This window comes from Dasypus novemcinctus, chromosome 17, assembly GCF_030445035.2.
Source record: "Dasypus novemcinctus isolate mDasNov1 chromosome 17, mDasNov1.1.hap2, whole genome shotgun sequence".
Lineage (NCBI taxonomy): Eukaryota > Metazoa > Chordata > Mammalia > Cingulata > Dasypodidae > Dasypus > Dasypus novemcinctus.
Genome location: NC_080689.1, coordinates 98,001,660 through 98,023,556, shown reverse-complemented (window position 1 = coordinate 98,023,556; position 21,897 = coordinate 98,001,660).

Below are 21,897 nucleotides of genomic sequence, written 5' to 3'. Positions count from 1 at the left end.
CTGAGACATTAGCTTTCTAACAAGGTGACATCTGTGCTTACATTATGGTGCATACTTTAGGATACACAGTTCTTTACATTCTTAGTTATCCTATGTTTTACATTATGGTTTACATTATCAGTCTGTCATCTCCTATATGTTATGGTGTAATATTACATGTTTTATATCCATCCTTGTGTACTCTCAAGAAACTCCTCTCTTACCCCCCATTTACCTTGGTTCCACACATTTAACGTCCATTTTCCCTTCCACCTTGGTGCCCACAGTGACAGCCAACCTCCGTTTCCTGAGGAGCCACTTCCAGAGATAGATGGAATAGTGTTCAGGGCCTAACTTGCTCAACTGCCCCAATGCCCTGGGAGCCACCCTTTCTCTCGAGGGATACAGTTCCCTCTATTTGGTGGCATTAGTCCTCCACAGGATGTGGGTCCACCCCCACTCTCACTACTTGGGTTTCTACCCCATGGTGACACACACTCTGGCAGAATGAGCATTTAGACATTCCCCAGGAGCCCGTCCTGCATCAGACCCTCCCCTCCGAGCGTTCTAAACAGGTAACCCTCTTTATTATATTTTGATATGATTTTCTCGGCATTTTACTCTCCACCAACACCTGACCCTCTCCTGTGTTCCTATGCTACCCCTCCCTCCCCCCACTTTTGGGCAATGTTACCCATCCGTCCCTCCCCAGCCACCCTCAAACCCGCAAAGCCCCAACCAAAGGCAACCCCTTGCCCCCCTTTTATCTCTTCTTTGTGTTCATACTTACCACCATCTCGTCTTAAATTCCACCCCTGCAGACATCGGCTCATATCCTTCCTCCATTCTCCGATTTCCTGTAAGCCTATCGTTCAGTCTCTTGCTATCTAAGGCAGCTTGTTTATTTCATATCATTGAGGTCATGTAGTATTTTTCCTTCAATGTCTGGGTTGCTTCACTCAACATAAGGTTCTCAAGATTCATCCATGTTATCACATGTGTTTGTAGTGTGTTTGTTCTTACAGCTGAGTAGTATTCCATTGTGTGTATATACCACATTTTATTGATCCACTCATCTGTTGATGGGCATTTGGGTTGATTCCAACTTTTGGCAATAGTGAACAATGCTGCTATGAACATTGGTGTACATATATCTGTTTGTGTCCTTGTTTTCAGTTCTGCTGGGTATATACCCAGCAGTGGTATTGCTGGGTCATATGGCAAATCTATGGCTAGTTTTTTGAGAAACCGCCATACTGTCCTCCAGAACGGTTGGATCCTTCTGCATTCCCACCAGCAGTGGATGAGTGTTCCCCTTCCTTCACATCCTCTCCAGCACTTGTATTCTTCTGTTTTTTTCATAGCTGCCAATCTTATGGGTGTAAGATGGTATCTCATTGTAGTTTTGATTTGCATTTCCCTGATAGCTAGAGATTTGGAATATTTTTTCATGTGCTTTTTTGCCATTTGTATTTCTTCTTCGGAGAAGTGTCTGTTTAAATCTTTTTCCCATTTTTTAAATGGGTTGTTTATCTTTTTATTTTCAAGATATAGAAGTTCTTTATATATGCACGTTATAAGTTTCTTATCAGATATATGATTGCCAAATATTTTCTCCCACTGTGTGGGCTCCCATTTTACTTTCTTGACAAACTCCTTTGAGGTGCAGAAGGCTTTAATTTTGAGGTAGTCCCATTTATCTATTAGTTCTTTTGCTGCTCGTGCTTTTGGTGAGATATTCATAAATCCATTTCCTATTACAAGGTCCTGTAGATGTTTCCCTACACTGCTTTCTAAGGTTTTTATGGTCTTGGCTCTTATATTTCGGTCTTTGATCCATCTTGAGTTGATCTTTGTATAAGGTGTGAGATGGTAATCCTCTTTCATTCTTCTACATATGGCTATCCAGTTCTCCAGACACCATGTGTTGAATAGGCCACTCTCTCCCAGTTGAGAGGGTTTGGTCGCTTTATCGAATATTATGTGGCTGTATATGTGAGGTTCTATATCAGAGCTTTCAATTCGATTCCATTGGTCTATGTGTCTCTCCTTATGCCAATACCATGCTGTTTTCACCACCGTAGCTTTGTAGTACGTTTTGAAGTCAGGTAGTGTGATTCCTCCAATTTCGTTTTTCTTTTTCAGTATGTCTTTGGCTATTCGGGGTCTCTTTCCTTTCCAAATAAATTTCATAGTTAGTTTTTCTAGTTCCTTAAAGAAGGCTGCATTGATTTGTATTGGGATTGCATTGAATGTGTAGATCAGTTTTGGTAGGATAGACATCTTAATAATATTCAGTCTTCCTATCCATGAACAAGGAATAGTCTTCCATTTATTCAGGTCTTCTTTGATTTCCTTGAACAATCTTGTATAGTTCTCGGTGTATAAGTTCTTTACCTCTTTAGTTAAATTTATTCCTAAGTATTTGATTTTTTATTTACTATTGTGAATGGTATTTGTTTCTTGATTTCCTCCTGATCTTGCTCATTATTAGTGTACAGAAATGCTACTGATTTTTGCGCATTGATCTTATAACCTGCGACTTTACTAAACTCATTTATGAGTTCTACAAGCTTTGTTCTAGATCTCTCAGTGTTTTCTATGTATAGGATCATGTCATCTGCAAATAATGAAATTTTGACTTCTTCCTTTCCAATTTGAATGCCTTTTATTTCTGGTTCTTGCCTCAGTGCTCGAGCAAGTACTTCTAAGACAATGTTAAATAGGAGAAGAGACAGTGGGCATCCTTGTCTTGTTCCTGAGTTTAGAGGGAAGGAGTCTAGGATTTCTCCATTGTAAACAATATTGGCTTTAGGTTTTTCATATATACTCTTTATCATGTTCAAAAAATTTCCTTGTATTCCAATCTTTTGGAGTGTTTTTATCAAGAAAGGGTGCTGTATTTTGTCAAATGCTTTTTCTGCATCAATAGATATAATCATGTGATTTTTTTCCTTCAATCTGTTTATATGGTGTATTACGTTGATTGATTTTCTTATGTTGAACCATCCTTGCATACCTGGGATGAATCCCACTTGGTCGTGGTGTATAATACGTTTAATGTGTTGTTGAATACGATTAGCAAGTATTTTGTTAAGTATTTTTGCGTCTAGATTCATTAGAGAAATTGGTCTGTAATTTTCCTTTCTTGTGATGTCTTTGTTTGGCTTTGGTACTAGGGTAATGTTGGCATCATAGAAGGAGTTGGGTAATGTTCTTTCTGTTTCGATTTTTTGGAATAGTTTCAGCAGGATTGGTGTCAGTTCTTTCCGGAATGTTTTGTAGAATTCACCTGTGAAGCCATCTGGCCCTGGGCTCTTCTTATTTGGGAGATTTTTAATAACTGATTCTATCTCTCTGCTTGTGATTGGTTTGTTAAGATCATCAATTTCTTCTTTTGTCAATATGGGCTGCTTATGTGTTTCTAGGAATTTGTCCATTTCCTCTAGATTGTCATTTTTGTTGGAATATAGTTTTTCAAAATATCCTCTTATGATAGTCTTTATTTCTGTGGGGTCAGTGGTGATATCACCTTTCTCATTTCTTATTTTGTGTATTTGCATCTTCTCTCTTTTTTTCTTTGTTAGTGTTGCTAAAGGTTTGTCAATTTTGTTAATCTTCTCAAAAAACCAGCTCTTGGTCTTGTTTATCTGTTCAAGTGCTTTCTTATTTTCTATTTCATTTAGTTCTGCTCTTATCTTTGTTATTTCCTTCTTTCTTCTTCCTGTTGGGTTACTTTGTTGTTGTTTTTCTAATTCCTTCAAATGTGCAGTTAGTTCTTCAATTTTTGCTCTTTCTTCTTTTTTGATATATGAATTTATGGCTATAAACTTCCCTCTCAGTACTGCTTTTGCTGCATCCCATAAATTTTGGTATGTTGTGTTATCATTATCATTTGTTTCAAGGTAGTCATTGATTTCTTTTGAGATTTCCTCTTTGACCCACTGTTTTTCTAAGAGTGTGCTGTTTAATTTCCAAATCGTGGTGTGAAATCTGGGCTTCTGTCCCTTGCAAATCTCCAGCTTGACTCCACTGTGGTCAGAGATAATGTTTTGTATGATTTCAATCTTTCTGAATTCGTTCAGCCTTTCTTTGTGGCCTAGCATATGATCTATCTTGGAGAATGATCCATGTGCGCTTGAGAAAAATGTATATCCTGCTGTGTTTGGGTGTAGCGATCTATATATATCTATTAGATCCAGCTCCTCTAATATACTATTCAGATGTTTTGTTTCTTTGGTGATTCTCTTTTGAGATGTTCTGTCCAGAGTTGATAGTGGTGTGTTAAAATCCCCCACTATAATTGTAGATGTATCTATTCTTTCACTTAGTTTTTCCAGCGTTTGCCTCACGTATTTAGAGGCACCCTTGTTAGGGGCATAGATATTTATGATTGTTCGATCTTCTTGACAGATTTTCCCTTTCACTAAAATGTAATATCCTTCTTTGTCTCTCGCAATTGTTTCACATTTAAAGTCTATTTTGTCTGATATTAATATAGCTACTCCTGCCTTTTTTTGGTTATTGTTAGCTTGTATGATTGTTTTCCAGCCATTCACTTTCAATCTCCATGCGTCTCTGGGTCTAAGATGTGTCTCTTGTAGACAGCATATGGATGGGTCATATTTCCTTATCCAATGTCCCAGTCTGAATCTTTTGATAGGTGAGTTTAATCCATTGACATTCAGTGTTATTACTATCAAGGAATTATTTGTGCTAGCCATATTTTGATTGGATTTGTGTTTGTCATATTTTGTTTGTATATATTTTTTTGTCTTTTTTGTTATTGTTGTTGGTCTTATACTCTCCGCCAACTCTGCCTTTCCTGTTTTTTCCTTTCTTCCTGTAGAACTCCCTTTAGAATTTCTTGAAGGGGAGGTTTCTTGTTGGTATACTCTTTCAGTTTCTGTTTGTCTGCGAATATTTTGAACTCTCCATCATGTTTAAATGCTAATTTAGCTGGATAGAGTATTCTTGGTTGGAAATTTCTTTCCTTTAGTACCTTGACTATATCATACCACTGCCTTCTTGCCTCCATGGTTTCAGAAGAGAAATCAGCACTTAATCTAATTGAGCTTCCCTTGTATGTGATGGTTTTCTTTTCTCTTGCTGCTTTTAGGATTTTCTCTTTGTCTTGAGCATTGGATAATTTGACAAGTATATGTCTTGGGGTGGGCCTGTTGGGGTTTATGACTTGTGGAGTGCGCTGTGCTTCTTGGATATGTACATCTGTCTCTTTCAGTAGATTTGGTAAGTTTTCAGCCATTATTTCCTGCAACATTCCTTCTGACCCCTTTCCCTTCTCTTCACCTTCTGGAATGCCTATAATACGTATGTTTGAGCGTTTTGCATTGTCATTCAGGTCCCTAAATCCTAATTGGATTTTTTCTATCTTCTTATTGACCCCTTCTACTATCTGTTTGATTTCTGAAGTACTGTCTTCCACATCACTAATTCTCTGCTCTGTCTCTTCTAGTCTGCTGATATTTGCTGCAAGTGTATTTTTGATTTCTTGAACTGTGCTGTTCATTCCCATCATATCTGTTATGTTTTTTCATATGTCTGCAATTTCCCATCCAAGTGATGTCTTCATGTTGTTAACCTCTTTCATTACTTCATCAAATTTGTCGGTGATAAATGTTCTGAGATCTTTCATTGCTTGTGCCAAGTTTTGCTCCCCTTCGTGATTATTGGTTTGTTGATTGGATTCAGCCATGTTTTCCTGATTACTGGTTTGGTTTGTAGATTTTTGTTGCTTTCTGGTCATCTCTTTATTTTGACGGATTTAATCAGTTCCTTAGCTTCTTTGTCTGCTCTTGGAGGTTAATTAGCTGTTATTTTTGCATAGGTGTTATATCTTCTCTTTGTCACTTTTTTCTTCTTATTCTAGTTCCTTGTTGTTGGTTAAGTTCACTTTAAAGGAAAGTATTAGTGTTGGGGGAAGGCAATTGTGTAAGCAAGGGAAAAGTGTAAAGTAATATTGGTGATATATGTTAACAAAGCAAGAATATGAGATCTGGGAGGATGGAGATTAGATTTATGTAAATTGTGTAGAGTTATAGCATTAGGTAGAGTACCTATTATGAGGTAGGTGATTGAATATGGGAGGATTATGGTATGAGCTAAAAAGCTATTGATTTCGTGAGAGAGGGAAAGAGAAAAAAATGGTAATAGTTTCAAGAATGGATAACAGACAGAAAACAAAACATAGGTATTAGAAATTAAGACTTAGACCCTTCGTGGATCGAAGAAAGGGAGGTGGGAGGTGGAATATGGGAGAGCCAGTAGCTGGTGGTGGATATCAAGATGTAGGGGAAAGAGGATAGTGCAGGTAGGCTAAATCAGTTCACACAGAAATGATGCAGTGGAGGATGAGAAAACCCCAACGAATGTGAGGTGTTTCCTGCCGCACCTATTTTATAATTTAGTTGAAATAAACTAAGTAGAATATGAGGGACAAGAGGGAGAGAGACAACAGAAAAAAAGAAAGAAAGAAAAAAAAAAAAAGAAAGTGGGGGGGAAGGGACGAGAGGAAGAAAGTAGAAGGGGATGGGCAAGGGGTGGGGAACAGATAGGGGAAAGAAAAAAAAAACAGATATGCACGACCCAGAATTAAAACACCCACTTCACAGCACCTACCATGAAAAAAAGCCTTAAATAACTGAGTAAAAGAAAGACTTTGGGGGATACGCTGTGAGAGAAGACTAGGGGATAATGCGGTGTTAGCAATCAGGAAATTGAAAAAAGTAAAGAATAAGTCAAAATGAAAATAAAAACAAAACAAAATGAAATGATAAGGAAAGAACGCCAATGTTGAAGGCTAGGGCATTTAAGGACCTCAGATGGACCTCAGTGCATGATGGATTCAGGGATGGAAAGTCTGAGATATTGAGGTCTCAAGAGATGTGAGTCTCTGTGGTGTGGGCCACCAGATTTTAGGGAATTCAGACTTGGCACCCTCCAATCTGGTCTACAGGAAGCCTGGGAGCCCCGCAGTGTAACACAGCCCTCAGGGATCCCCTCAGCTGGGTGCCAGCCTTAAGGGGGAAGTCAGATCCGCAAACTCTATATTATGACTGAACCCTGCAATTCATTTACTTAGCTGGGCTCATTAGTATATTTCACTTCAACTTTTAGACAGCTCCTGTCCTGTGATTCCAAACCTCTGCCACTAGAGGCGCCTCTACACCACAGCCACTTTGCTAGTACAGATCTGAAGCCCGGCCTGTGACGCCGAAAACAGATTCGAAAATCGGATTTCCCAAGCTTCGCAAAATATTCCCTAATCAGCTTCCAGACGTATCCCCCTCCCTTGCCGCAGCCTAATACAACTTTCCAATTACGTCTCTTTATTGCCTACAGCCTATTTGGGTCAGAGACCAGCTGCCGGGCTTTTGGGGGTGGGGCTTCAGGCGGAAGCACTATTGTTTATGTTCGCAATCACAAGTTTCTCCCGCTTCACAACAAAGCACCGTCTATCTTCCCAAATCGCACTGCAAAGGCGACCCGTCGCATCAACCCGTGCACAGCTCACCCAGAGCTCGTGAACTCCTTGACAGCTCAGAGCCATGTAAAAGCGGTGCCGCTGGGCTGAACCGCGACTCCCCCCACCCCCAGCAGGGAGGAGCCCACGCGCGGGTCTCACCCACAGGCAATAGAACCCAAACTATATCTACTAGACCAATTCTCTCCGTTACCTTTCCACCCAATCGATGTCCAGGCACTTCTGCCCTGCAAAAATCCCGAAAAGGCCCGGCCTTGGAGAGCCTGCAGCCGCGCCCAACCGTCTCCTCCCGGGACCTACCACAAAGGCAAGTTCACTCAGCGACCATCTTGCCTCTCCCCTCTCTCTTGTAATCTTAAGAAGAGGTAAAGTTTGAACCTGTCCAGGCCAGAAAGAGGCCAGTAGCACCATTTTAACTCCACCTCTGACACAAGGGGAAACAGCATGTACTGAATATCACAGTGCTGGTAGGGACCAGCTTCTTTCCATCCTGACCAAATTGCAGTTATAGCATAAACCCCATCCCCACCTCTGACAGGGACATAGCTGGAAAGGCATGCACCAGCCTATCCAGGAAAATATAGGCCACACCAAGGAGGCTGGTGATCAACCTGCTTGGCCACACAGGCCACCTCAGGGGCTATCCTGTGGCTGGAATTTGAATCTCCATTTCCAAAAAACAGGGAGGAAGAGGTGGTTGACCACTGATTTCAGTTATTGATTAATGAATTTGGATGGCTAGAGTATAACTCTAAAAGTAGCTAAAGTTTTAAAATGTCCAAGTCAAAAAGTGACTGATAACCTCCATTTTGACTATGAACACAGCTTGAGGACAAGCAGGCTCACTGAAAATCGCCATGATTGAAGGAACAGGTATCTTTCAACCAGGTTGCCCTCAGCCCAAAACTAAGCTTCAACCCCACATCTAGCAGGGAGGACTTGTTGGGCCCTGCAACAGCCTTTCCAGGGAAATGACGGTGCATTTGGCTAGCACTAACAGAATAGCATGATATGTATGAGACAACTACGGTCACCTTGGACCTGTAATGCATAGATTGCTCCCCACACCTGTAGCTCCATCCCAGCTCCAGGAAGAGGAGAAAGGCATTTGAAGCTTCATAAGTCTATCTGGGCAACCACAGTCTAGAACTACACAACTTGGATTATTACACACAGATGTAGCTTGGTCCAAACACCTGGCAAGAAAAAATTTGGAAGAAATTTCATCAGTCCCTGGGGCACTGAAGGCAGATTGAGCCTCCACAGCTCAGAACACCAACTGAATCCTTGGCTCCTACTACACAACCAGCAAGGGAGAAAGGGCAAGAAAGCCATAAACTAAAGAGCAAAACTGCACCCAGGATGAATATTCTAGGAAGCCAGACATCAAGGTACCAACAAAAAATTTCTACCCACGCTAAGAAACAGGAAGATATGACCCAGAATAAGGAGCAAGATATGCCTCCAGGTGGCAAAAAGGAGTTGAAACAACTAATTATAGATGTTTAAACAAATCTTCTTAATAAATTCATTGAGATGGCTAAAGAGATTAAGGATATTAAGTAGACATTGTATGAGAACAAAGAAGAATTTGAAACTATACATAGAAAAATAGCAGATCTTATTGGAATGAAAGACATGATAAATGAAATTTAAAATACACTAGAGTCATATAATAGCAGATTTGAGGAAGCAGAAGAAAGGATTGGTGAGCTTGAATAAATGACCTCTGACAGTGAACAAACAAAAGAACAGATGAAGAAAAGAAAGGAAAAATTGAACAGCGTCTCAGGGAAATAAATGACAGTAAGAGACATGCAAACACATGTGTCATGGTTGTCCCAGAAGGAGAAGAGAAGGAAAAAGGGGCAGAAGGAATATTTGAAGACGTAATGGTAGAAAATATCCCAAACCTATTGAAGGACAGAGATTTCCATATCAAGAAGCACAACATCTTCTGAGTGCTACAGAGACCCACAGGCTCTATGGTCATGGCAGATGGAGCTCAATGCAATGTCAGTTGACCCTACCTTGGAGTTTGTGTTCCTGAGTGTGATGAAGTTGGACTCAGATGTGATCTTTGTTCACAAGCCTCTCCTGTTACTTTTACCGGACCTGTGGTTGGTGCTGGAGTTTAGTGTATACTCGGGGACCTGAATCTCTCAATGGTCCATGTGATAGCCATGCCCTGAGCCTCAACAGACTTGCAGCTCCTACCCTCTGGCTTATTGGACTTAACCCAGCCAGCTAACAGGGAGGTGAAGAACGTCATCCATCACACCAAGGAGACAAGCATGCCTACAATTGTAAACAGGAGAATTGCATCCATCATTCAAGTGGAATCTAAGCACCCTCTCGATATAGAAGTGGAGTTAACATAACCATCCTAGGGTCCACAGAATGGAGGAATGGATTAGAGTGGACTTACTGATATTCTATTCTGGAACTATTATGAGTAGTAATGGAAGTAAATGTAGCATTGAGATGGAGAAAGAGGCCATGGTCACTTCTAAGGGTGGAGAGTGGGAAGAAGAGATGAGATGTGGGGGCATTTTCAGGACTTGGAGTTGTCCTGGGTGGTACTGCAGGGACAGTTTACTGGGCATCATATGTCATCCCATGGCCAACTGGGTTGACTGGGAGAGACTGTAATCTATAAGATGGACCACTGACCATGTGGTGCAACAGTGCTCAGAGATGTATTCACCAAGTGCAATGAATGTCCCATGATGTTGGAGGAGGTTGTTGTTATGGGAGGGATGGGTTCAGAGGGGTGGGAGGTAAATGGGGACCTGATATTTTTTTAATGAAACATTTAAAAAATAAAGACAAAGACATTTTTTAAAAACAAGCAAAACAAAAACTAAAAAAAAAAAAAAGAAGCACAACATACTCCCATCCAAATAAACCAAGAGACCAGGACTGCAGGAAATACTAAAGAGTGTGCTACAGCCTGAAAACAAACGACTGGAGAGAGAAGCTTGGAAGTGCATAAAGAAATGAAGATTATATCAGTAAAATAACTAAAGTATCAGAAGAGTCGTGAAAATAATATGACAGAAAAAAACACAAATAATCAGAAACAAACTTAACCAATGATGTAAAGCACTTGTATCCAGAAAAATAGAACTAATTGGTAAAAGAAATCAGAAAGAGCTAAATAATTGGAAGAACATTCCATGCTCATAGTTTAAAATACAAAATTTCATTAAGATGTCAATTCTACTGAAATTGACATATAGATTCAATTAAATACAGATAAAAACTCCACCAGAATTTCTAAATAAATGGAAAACATGATTATAAATTTTATGTGGAAGGGTGAGGGGTCCTAAATAGGCAGAAGCATCTTAAAAAGGAAAAGCAAAGTTGGAGAACTCTTTTTTTTTTTTAAGATTTATTTATTTATTTAATTCCATTCCCTCCCCTCCCCCGGTTGTCTGTTCTCTGTGTCTATTTGCTGCGTCTTGTTCCTTATGTCCGCTTCTGTTGTCATCAGCGGCACGGGAAGTGTGGGTGGCGCCATTCCTGCGCAGGCTGCACTTTCTTTTCATGCTTGGTGGCTCTCCTTACGGATGCACTCCTTGCGCGTGGGGCTCCCCTATGCGGGGGACACCCCTGCGTGGCAGGGCACTCCTTGTGTGCATCAGCACTGTGCATGGGCCAGCTCCACACGGGTCAAGGAGGCCCGGGGTTTGAACCGCGGACCTCCCATGTGGTAGACGGACGCCGTAACCACTGGGCCAAGTCCGTCTCCCCATTGGAGAACTCTTATTTCCAGAATTTAAATTGTATTACCTAGCTACCTTGGTAAAAACAGCATGCTACTGTTGTAAAGGCAGACACATAGACCAATGGAACCAAATTGATGGTTCAGAAACAGACACTCCCATCTATGGTCAAGTGATTTTTGACTAGCATGTCAAACATACCCAGGTCTGGCAGAACAGTCCATTCAACAAATGGTGCTGAAAGAACTGGATATCCATACCAAAAGAAGGAAAGAGGACCCCTATCTCATATCTTATCCAAAATTTAACTCAAAATGGATCAAAAACCTAAATATAAAAGAAAGAACCATATTAATTCTAGAAGAAAATGTAGGAAAATGTCTTCAAGACCTAATAGTAGGTGGTGGTTTCTTAAAGGAGATAAAAAGAGGACTGAGATGGCCTACTGATATTTAATGTATGTAGAAGCTATAGTTTACTTTAATGCAAAAGTGTGGAAATATATAGAGTGGATGGTAACACATTTAGTGAGTAACAGCTGGTTTATAAATTGGAATGTGGCAGAAAATGGTAAGCTAGGGATGTAAATGCAAAATGAAAGAAAGCTAGAGAATAATCCAGGGAATGAATAGCACAGTAAACCCAGAAGTGGATGTGAATTGTGGTTCATGTGGTTGATGTTACAAGAATGTCCTTGGTGAGCTAGAGCAGGTATACATCATTATTCCAGGGTAGTGGGAATGTGGAGAAGCATGGGAAAAATACAACTGGAATGACCTATGGACTGTGGTTAATAGTAATAATGTAATATTCATGAATCTATGCCAAAGATGTACTGTGCTGATAATAGGGAGTATGGAAAAGGTGTGCCAAATGTATGCTAAGGACCTTGTAATAATCTGAGGATACTATCTCGTAATCTTTAAAAAATTTTCCTCCATGGTGTGGTGTGTTGATAGAGTGGTGTTTTTTGGGGATTCTGTACATGTGCATGATTGCTTTGTAAGCTTACAATTTCTGTCATAAAAATATATTTTAAAAATAATAACAGGGTAAGTTGAGGGAAAACACACCAAATGTAAGATAATGACTGTAGTTAGATTTTAGCAATATTCTTTCATAATTTGTAACAAATGTCTCAAAACAATGCAAGGTATTGGTGGTGGGTTGATATACGGGACCCATGTATGATGTTATGCATGTTTGCTTGTAAGTTTCCAACTTGTACTATACATTTATTATTTATGCATGTTCATTTATAAATGATATAAAAATAATAATAGTGTGGTTTGGGGGAAAATACTTTGTCTGGTTAGCAGAAATATTTTGAAGTTACTCTTTAATCATTACTTAAAAATGTTTCACAACAATGCAAGGTATTTTTGGTAGGTTGAGGTATGAGAGACCTCTATGAGGTTATGTATGTTTGAGTTGTAAGTCCACAACTGTTACTATACACTTATTGTTTATGTATGTGTATTTATGACTGATATACTTCAATTAATTTAAATGTATATGTATTTATATATGTATGTATATACATATACATGTGTATGTATATACAGAGAGAGAGAGAGAGAGAGAGAGACCAGTTTACAAGGTTTTAATCCCAAAAACTGTGCTCTGAGAATTTCACTTTCATCTTCACTGGTTCATTCCAAGAACATCCCTCAGCCAATTTGTAGCAGCATTGTTGGTCTGAGCCTCACAAATGGAGCCTTTTATCTGAGTTATTGGCCAGAAAAACAACAATTAGGTATAAGCTGAAAAATACTCAGGCTCCTGTTCTACAGTGATCTTAATACACACTTTTTACAAACTTGAAATATTCCTATTACATGATCCTCCTATTCAGGTACATCTAAGATATTAAATGGGATATGACTCAAATGCTACCATTTTTCCTATCATGAGTTGCTCAACATCTCTGGGTCACTCCCCTGTCATTTCTTCACAACATTAAGACTTTGATCAAATCATTCCTTCCCAGTAGAGACTTTCATGACCTTCCATGTCCCCAATTTTTTAACTCCTCCGTGTTCCATGCTCATGAACATGTTCCTTTACAACTACAAAGAAGTACAGACCATTTGCTTTTCTCTTAAATGTGAGCTTGTCTTGGGAATTCCATTAATCAAAACAAGGAAACCATAGAAAATTGCTCTGATTGTAGGTTTTCAAGAAACAAAGGAAGGCTGCAAGATGATGACACCATTTCAGAACCTCAGGCTCCTGCTCCATTGTGTTTCAGATGAGAGAATTTGTGCAAACTTGAGCATGGTATTTTCCTTCCAAGGTTATCCTCCTGTACAGATATAAAATTCATCATGCTAAAATATGATATAAATGAATGGTACAGTCATCTAGAAAGGTAAAATCAAATGTAAAAAAAAAGAAAATTTGATTTGGCCTCATACAAGAAGGTAGATGCCTTTACTCTCCTCCTTTTCCTTAGTTCACTTACTTTAGAAAAATTCAGATTTCAAATGAGTTCTCTGTCCTTTTCAGAGGTATGAATATTTTTTGTTTTTATTTATTTATTTATTTATTTTAATTGGCTTCTAAAAAAGATATAGAGATCGCAAAAAAAGTTACATTAAAAAGTATGAGGTTCACATATACCTCACACCCCACACCACCCCACTCTACAAAAGTATATATTTTTAAAAGATAAATAGTTGCTTAACATACACTACATATGTACTCTTGAGATTCTTGACACTCTAACTGAGAATGTAGCAGGACACAGCAGGATGGGAATTTATTATTTTCTTTTTTATTTTGTGGGTCTCCACCCAGCAAAATGACACCCTAGGACAATATGAACACATTCAAGACCTTAATATTCATGTGAAACTATGAAACTTTCTTGGAAGGCTGAAACTTAATGGTTACCAATGGCTCCAAGGGGACAGAGAGGGAAGAATAGGTACATAGGGCATATTGAGATCACTGGAATTGTTCTGCATTACTTTTCAATGGTGAATGCATTATGATACATTATGTCAAAACCCATAAAATAGTGCAGTGCAAAGTGTAAACCATAGTGGAGACCATTGTCCACGGATAGTAGCAATGGTTCAATATTTGTTAATCAGTTGTAACAAATGGACCATACTCATGTCAGACATTATTAATAGGTTAAAATGTGAGAGGGGAGGGTGTATAGGAAGCTCCTTTATTTTCTATGTGACTTTTCTGTGACTTAAAGCTTCTTTGAAAATAAAATGATAAAGACACCGAGGGAACATACACAAGAAATTATCAATATTCATAAAAGAGAGATCATAGAGGGATGAAAGGGGCAAACCCTAAAAATTTGGTTTTGTTTTTGGGGGAAGTTTTGGATTTCATAAAAGTTACATCTATGGCAGGGAAGGATAACTGGTACAATTATCATGTGGTTCAAATTGTGTGGTCAAAGTGTAAACCATAATGTAAGCTATAGACCATGGTTAATAGCAAAGTTTCAATATTTGTTCATCATTTGCAATAAATATACCACACAAATGAAAGTTTGTTAAAGGGGGGAATTATAAGAGATGAGTTACATAGGATTCCCTCATATTTTTTATGTAACTTTTATTTAATCTAAAACTTCTATATAAATAGAAGGAATATCTTTCTCAATCACCTGGGAACCATCTCTTGGAAATGGAATCATCAGGAAGATAATGTCCTTTTCTCCCATTTTCTGTGGGAGAGTAGGTACAAGACATAAATGGACACCTAGCTCCAAGATGAAAAACTACCTTATTCCCTAAAATACGAGAACTTTATATTTCTCTTTATATTTCCTTGGAAAAAGTCAATTAACTAAGCCAGAGGCTCACTTCCATTGTCAGATGAGTTTAAGATGAACTATTTGTGATGAATGGAGCTGTCAGTTTTCTTACTGGAGAACCAGTAATCATTTACCTTGAGAACATGTGTGTAATCAGTTGTTTTCCTACCAATGTCTAAAGAGATGATATGTTGTTCTGTCTATGCAGCCTCTTTAGAGTACTGTCTGAATGTGCACTTTCCCATTTTAATTTACTAATCAAACTGTTTCTTTTTTCATATACCTTTTTGGAGTAGTTTCATGATTGGCAGGGTGTTTTGTTTTGAATTATATTTTCCCCAAATCTGATGACATGGATTGAATTAGCTGGAAACTTACTGAATTAAACAGATAATTTACTGGACTTGTGGGCACGTAGCAATCAGGTAAAGGATCCTAAACTATTCAGTGTCCCTACTAGATCTTCATTTTTTTTTTAATACTAAGCAGATAAAACACATCATTAAAAAGTCTGGGAAATATGGAATCTCTAATCCCATGAGAAACAATATATGTTTAGCTAATTTGGAAGCCAGAACCTTCTCTGCTAGTATTTCTCCTAAGGTAGTACTAAATCTCTGTTATATTGGGAAAGGACTTATGATAAAACCATGCGGTCACCCCTCGGGCTGAAGTGTGGTTTGCTGGCCTGGCGAGGGGAGCGGCTGCGGTAGGCCTAATTCCGCTGCCCCCATAATAGGGTGGCTGGTCGGACTCACCGCCACCCCTGAAGGAAGCTTGGCATGGGCGCAGAGTGCCCTCGGGTCTCCCCTTCTCGGCAGCCATGCTTCCGCGGCCGCCCCTCCTCCCGGATGGCACCACACGATGCCTTGTGGGGCGGCACCCTTCTTCTTCTTTCTCCCTGCGCAGACGCAGGGCGGAAAATTCCAGTCTGCCCTTTTCCCCTCCCCCTGACAGCAGTAACAGCCAGGTGTGGGCGGAAAAATCCAGTCTGCCCTTTTCCCTCCCCCCGACAGCAGCAACAGCCAGGCGTGGGAGGGAAACTCAAGTCTGCCCTCCACCCCAGCAACAGCAGCCACCAATCCATAAACCCTGCCCCTTCCCCCAGCAACAGCGACAGCCAATCCCTAATCACCACCCCTCCCCCATCCAGTACCGCCCACTGACCTTTCTCCAGCAACCAATCAGAACAGGGCGTGGCTTCGACCAATCAGCCTTCCCCAGCCCCTATAAAACTGTTGCCTCTCCCTCAATAAAGTGGACTTGCGTGTTTACCTTGTCTCCGCGGTAGTTCTTCTGCCGTGCGCCCTCCAGTCCTGAGAGCCCCTGACAAGGGCCTGGCCTCCCTTGTCCCCAGTTCGTCGCCTGCTTCTCTGGGCGACCCCTTCATCGCCTGCTTCTCCGGGCGACCCCTTTGTCGCCGGCTTCGCCGGGCGACCCCGTCAGCCGAACCGCGCAACCCCTTGTGAGACCGATCCCTCGTCTGCTGCCGGACCGACCCCTCGTCCCAAGTGGAACCGACCCCTCGTCCCGAGCGGGACCGACCCCTCGTCTAGAGCTGGACCAACCCCTCGTCCGCAGCCAGACCCCACCTCTACCGACTGAGCAAGCCGCCGCAAAACCATATTGATGTTGCCTCACAAGGATTCCTTTGATTTGGATGAAATAATGTATTTGTTTGGATCTTAGACCTCATCTCAAGCAAATAAATTCCTGGGATTCATGTAATGTACGTCTTTTTAGAGGAAAGGAGAACATCTTGTCAAAAGTTTGAAGGTAAGTTTGTGAATATTGGGAGTAGAAATTAAAAATAAAAGCCACTTTCTCTTTGAAGGTGCCTTCCTTCTTTCTCTATTGTCCTCACTTGATAGGGAGGGTGACTTGTTAGGTGCTAATGCAGCAGGTGATTGTAAATTGAAGCCCATGCTCATTTGCCCTCTGGAAAATCCCTGGACCCTTAAAAATTGCAAAATCTACTCTTCATGCTCTAGAAATTGAACAAGAAATGCTGAATGACAGCCCATCTATTCAAATGATTACCTGAAAAATTTAAGCCCACTGCTGAGACCTACTGCTCAGAACAAAAGGTTCCTTTTGAAATATTACTGCACACTGACAATGCACTTGGTCACCAAAGCTCTGATGAATTTGTACAATGAAATCCATACCGTTTTCATGCCTGATAACCCAACATCCATTCTGCAAACCATGGATGGAGAAGTCATTTTGAATTCAGACCATATTACTTAAAACATACATTTTATAAGTTTCAGCTACTATAGACATTGAGTTTTCTTATGGATCTTAGCAAAGTAAATGGAAAAAACAGTGAAAATGATTCACCATTATAGATGACATTAGTTCATTTGTGACTCATGGGAGGAGTTCAAACTAACAAAATTAACAAGACTTTGGAAGAATTTGATTCCAACTCCCATAGAAAATGCTTAGGGGAAGTAACTGCAGATGGTGTGGATATAGGAAGAGAACTAGAATGTCACTGTTTCATTTTATTTTATTTTTTTTAATTTTTATTCATTTTTAAAAAAAATATTACATTCAAAAAATATGAAGTCCCATTCAACCCCACCACCCCCACCCCCCACTCCACCCACAGCAACACTCTCTCCCATCATCATGACACATCTATTGCACCTGGTAAGTACATCTCTGGGCATCGCTGTACCCCATAGTCAATGGTCCACATCATAACCCACACTCTCCCACGTTCCATCCAGTGGGCCCTGGGGGAATCTACAATGTCCCGTAGTTGTCTGTGAAGCACCACCCAGGACAACTCCAAGTCCTGAAAATGCCTCCCCATCTCATCTCTTCCTCCCATTCCCCGCACCCAGCAGCCACCATGGCCACCCTTCCCACACCAATGCCACCTTTTCTCTGTGGATATTGGATTGGTTGTGTCCATTGCACATCTATGTCAAGTGGGGCCTTAGATTCCACATGGATACTGGATGCAATCCTCCTGCTTTCAGTTGTAGGCACTCTAGGATCCATGGTGTGGTGGTTGACATTCTTCAACTCCATGTAGGCTGAGTGGGGTAAGTCCAATAAACCAGAGTGTAGGACTGAAGTCTGTTGAGGCTCAGTGCCTGGCTATCATATTGTCAGTCCAGAGATTCAAATCCCCTAAATATATCTTAAACCCCAACACCAACTACAATGCCAGTAAAGTAGCATGAAAGTCTTGTGAAAAGAGATCCCATCTGAGTCCAGTTCCATCACGCAGAAACACCAGCTCCAAAGAAGGGCCATCTGACATGGCAGTGAACCCCATCTGCCATGACCATAGAACCCATGGGTCTCTTTATCCCTCAAAATAACCAATACCTGGTGTTGTATCTACTTTATCTGTCTCTGAGACTCTGCTCAGGTGTGCATAAGGGCAATCCTTCTGACAACCTCCAGACTCTTTTTTAGAGACTCATAGCCATATAAACTCATTTCTCCTTTCCATTTCACCCTTACATTAGGTCAAACAGCATTTTAAAGTCATGTTATTATATGTAGACAGGGATATTCTGCTGATCCACATTGAACCTTTAATTCAAGGTCATTTTCTAGTTGCATCTTCAGCTGGTATTTGGTAGTGATCCCTTGGTGCCAGGGAGGCTCATCCCTGGGTGTCATGTCCCACGCTGGGGGAAATGCACTGCATCTACATGCTGAGTTTGGCTTCGAGACTGGCCACATTTGAGTAACATGAAGGCTGTCAGGAGGAAACTCCCAGGCACAATGCTGCTCTAGGCCTTGTTCTTATTGCAGGCATATAGGCTCACAAGCATAGTCATTAGTATCAGGAGCCTACTGTTGGACCCTCATTCCTTCCTCTGCCACTGCTCCCCTAGGGACCACGACAGAGCAACCCTGGCCAGGAACACAGCTATTGTTTTTAATTGTTTCCACTATGAGTATATCTAAACATTACCATGCACCCTGGACATATGCCCTGTATAACTCCCTGTCAACCATATATAGCCTGTCAATAACATCCCATACCAATATTCCTCCGCCAGCATTGTTGAACCACTCTGTGATCCAAAACTTTCTGTAAAGTGAATCCCAATATAATGTCAGGTTCCCTTACTAGTAACATGGAATATAGCAATGAGTTTAAAGGTTAGATCTAGAGTACATATTGATTTGGAAAAATTTCTACATCCTATCTTTTTCTTTTCTTTTTTCCTAATTATTGAGCCTCTCTTCACAAGAGTCTTAGATCACAGTAATTCATATATACAATATACAGTACTCCCACACATCCACCATAAAATCTTTTCCCTTCCACAGCGATAATCTTTTAACTTATTCATATCATATTTACTGAAACTGATGTACAGACTCTGAAACAATAGCTTTCAAACAAGGTGACATCTGTGCTTACATTGTGGTCCATACTTTAGGATATACAGTTTTCTAAATTTTTTAGTTATCCTATGTTTTACATTATGGTTTACATTGTTAGTCTGTCATCCCCTATATGTTTTTGGTGTAATATTACATGTTTTATATTCATCCTCGTGTACTCTAGCAAAACTACTCTCTTGCCCCCACATTTACCTTGGTTCCATCCATTCAACATCCATTTTCCCCTCCCCTTGGGTCCCACAGCAACAGCCAATCTCCATTTCCCAAGGAGTCACGTCCAGAGATACTTGCAACAGTGTTCAGGGCCTGACTTGCTCAACAGCCCTAATGCCCTGGGAGCCACCCTTTCTCTCGAGAGATACAGTCTCTCTTTTTGATGGCATTAGTCCTCCCCACGATGTGGGTCCACTCCAACTCTCACTTCTTGGGTCTCTACCCAATGGTACAACCCACGCTGGCAAAATGAGCATTCAGACATTCCCCAGGAGTCCGTCCCGCATCAGAACATCCCCCCTGAGCATCCTAAACAGGTAACCCTCCTAATTATATTTTGATACGATTTTCTCAGCATTTTACTCTCAACCAACACCTGACTCTCTCCTATGTTCATATGTTGCCCCTCCATCCCCCCAATTTTGTGGGCAATATTACCCCTCCACCCATCCCCAGCCCCCCTCAAACACGCAAAGCCCCACCCAAAGGCAACCCCCTTGCCCCCATTTTATCTCTTCTTTGTGCTCATAATTACCGCCACCTCATCATAGATTCCACCTCTGCAGACGTCAGCTCACATCCTTCCTCCACCCCCCGATTTCCTGTAAGCCTATCTTCCAGTCTCTAGCTCTCTGAGGCAGCTTGCTTATTTCATATCATTGAGGTCATGTAGTATTTGCCCTTCAATGCCTGGGTCGCTTCACTCAACATAAGGTTCTCAAGATTCATCCATGTTATCACGTGTGTTTGTAGTGTATTTGTTCTTACAGCTGAGTAGTATTCCATTGTGGGTATATACCACATTTTATTGATCCACTCATCTGTTGATGGGCATTTGGGTCAATTCCAACTTTTGGTGATAGTGAACAATGCTGCTATGAACATTGGTATACATATATCAGTTTGTGTCCTTGTTTTCAGTTGTGCTGGGTATATACCCAGCAGTGGTATTGCTGGGTCATATGGCAAATCTATGGTTAGTTTTTGAGAAACCGCCAAACTGTCCTCCAGAATGGTTGGATCCTTCTGCATTCTCACCAGCAGTGGATGAGTGTTCCCCTTTCTTCACATCCTCTCCAGCATTTGTATTCTTCTGATTTTTTCATAGCTGCCAATCTTTTGGGAGTAAGATGGTATCTCATTGTAGTTTTGATTTGCATTTCCCTGATAGCTAGAGATTTGGAGCATGTTTTCATGTGCTTTTTAGCCATTTGTATTTCTTCTTTGGAGAAGTGTCTGTTTAAATCTTTTTCCCATTTTTTAAACGGGTTGTTTATCTTTTTATTTTCAAGATATAGGAGTTCTTTATATATGCAAGTTATAAGTCTCTTATCAGATATATGGTTGCCAAATATTTTCTCCCATTGTGTGGGTTCCCTTTTTACTTTCTTGACAAACTCCTTTGAGGTGCAGAAGGCTTTAATTTTGAGGAAGTCCCATTTATCTATTTGTTCTTTTGCTGCTCATGCTTTTGGTGTGATATTCATGAAGCCATTTCCTATTACAAGGTCTTGTAGATGTTTCCTTACACTGCTTTCCAAGGTCTTTATGGTCTTGGCTCTTATATTTAGGTCTTTGATCCATCTTGAGTTGATCTTTGTATAAGGTGTGAGATGGTAATCCTCTTTCTTTCTTCTACATATGGCTATCCAGTTTTCCAGGCACCATTTGTTGAATAGGCCATTCTCTCCCAGTTGAGAGGATTTGGTGGCTTTATCGAATATTATGTGGCTATATATATGAGGTTCTATATCAGAACTTTCAATTCGATTCCATTGGTCTGTGTGTCTCTCCTTATGCCAATACCATGGTGTTTTCACTACTGTAGCTTTGTAGTATGTTTTGAAGTCAGGAAGTGTGATTCCTCCAATTTCTTTTTTCTTTTTCAATATGTCTTTGGCTATTCGGGGCCTCTTTCCTTTCCAAATAAATTTTATAGTTAGTTTTACTAGTTCCTTAAAGAAGGCTGTGTTGGGTTTTTATTGGGATTGCATTGAATGTGTAGATCAGTTTGGGTAGGATAGACATCTTAATAATATTAAGTCTTCCTATCCATGAACAAGGAATATTCTTCCATTTATTTAGGTCTTCTTTGATTTCCTTGAACAATCTTGTATAGTTCTCGGTGTATAAATTTTTTACCTCTTTAGTTAAATTTATTCCTAAGCAATTGATTTTTTTTATTTACTATTGTGAATGGTATTTGTTTCTTGATTTCCTCCTAATCTTGCTCATTATTGGTATACAGAAATGCTACTGATTTTTGCACATTGATCTTATAACCTGCGACTTTACTAAAC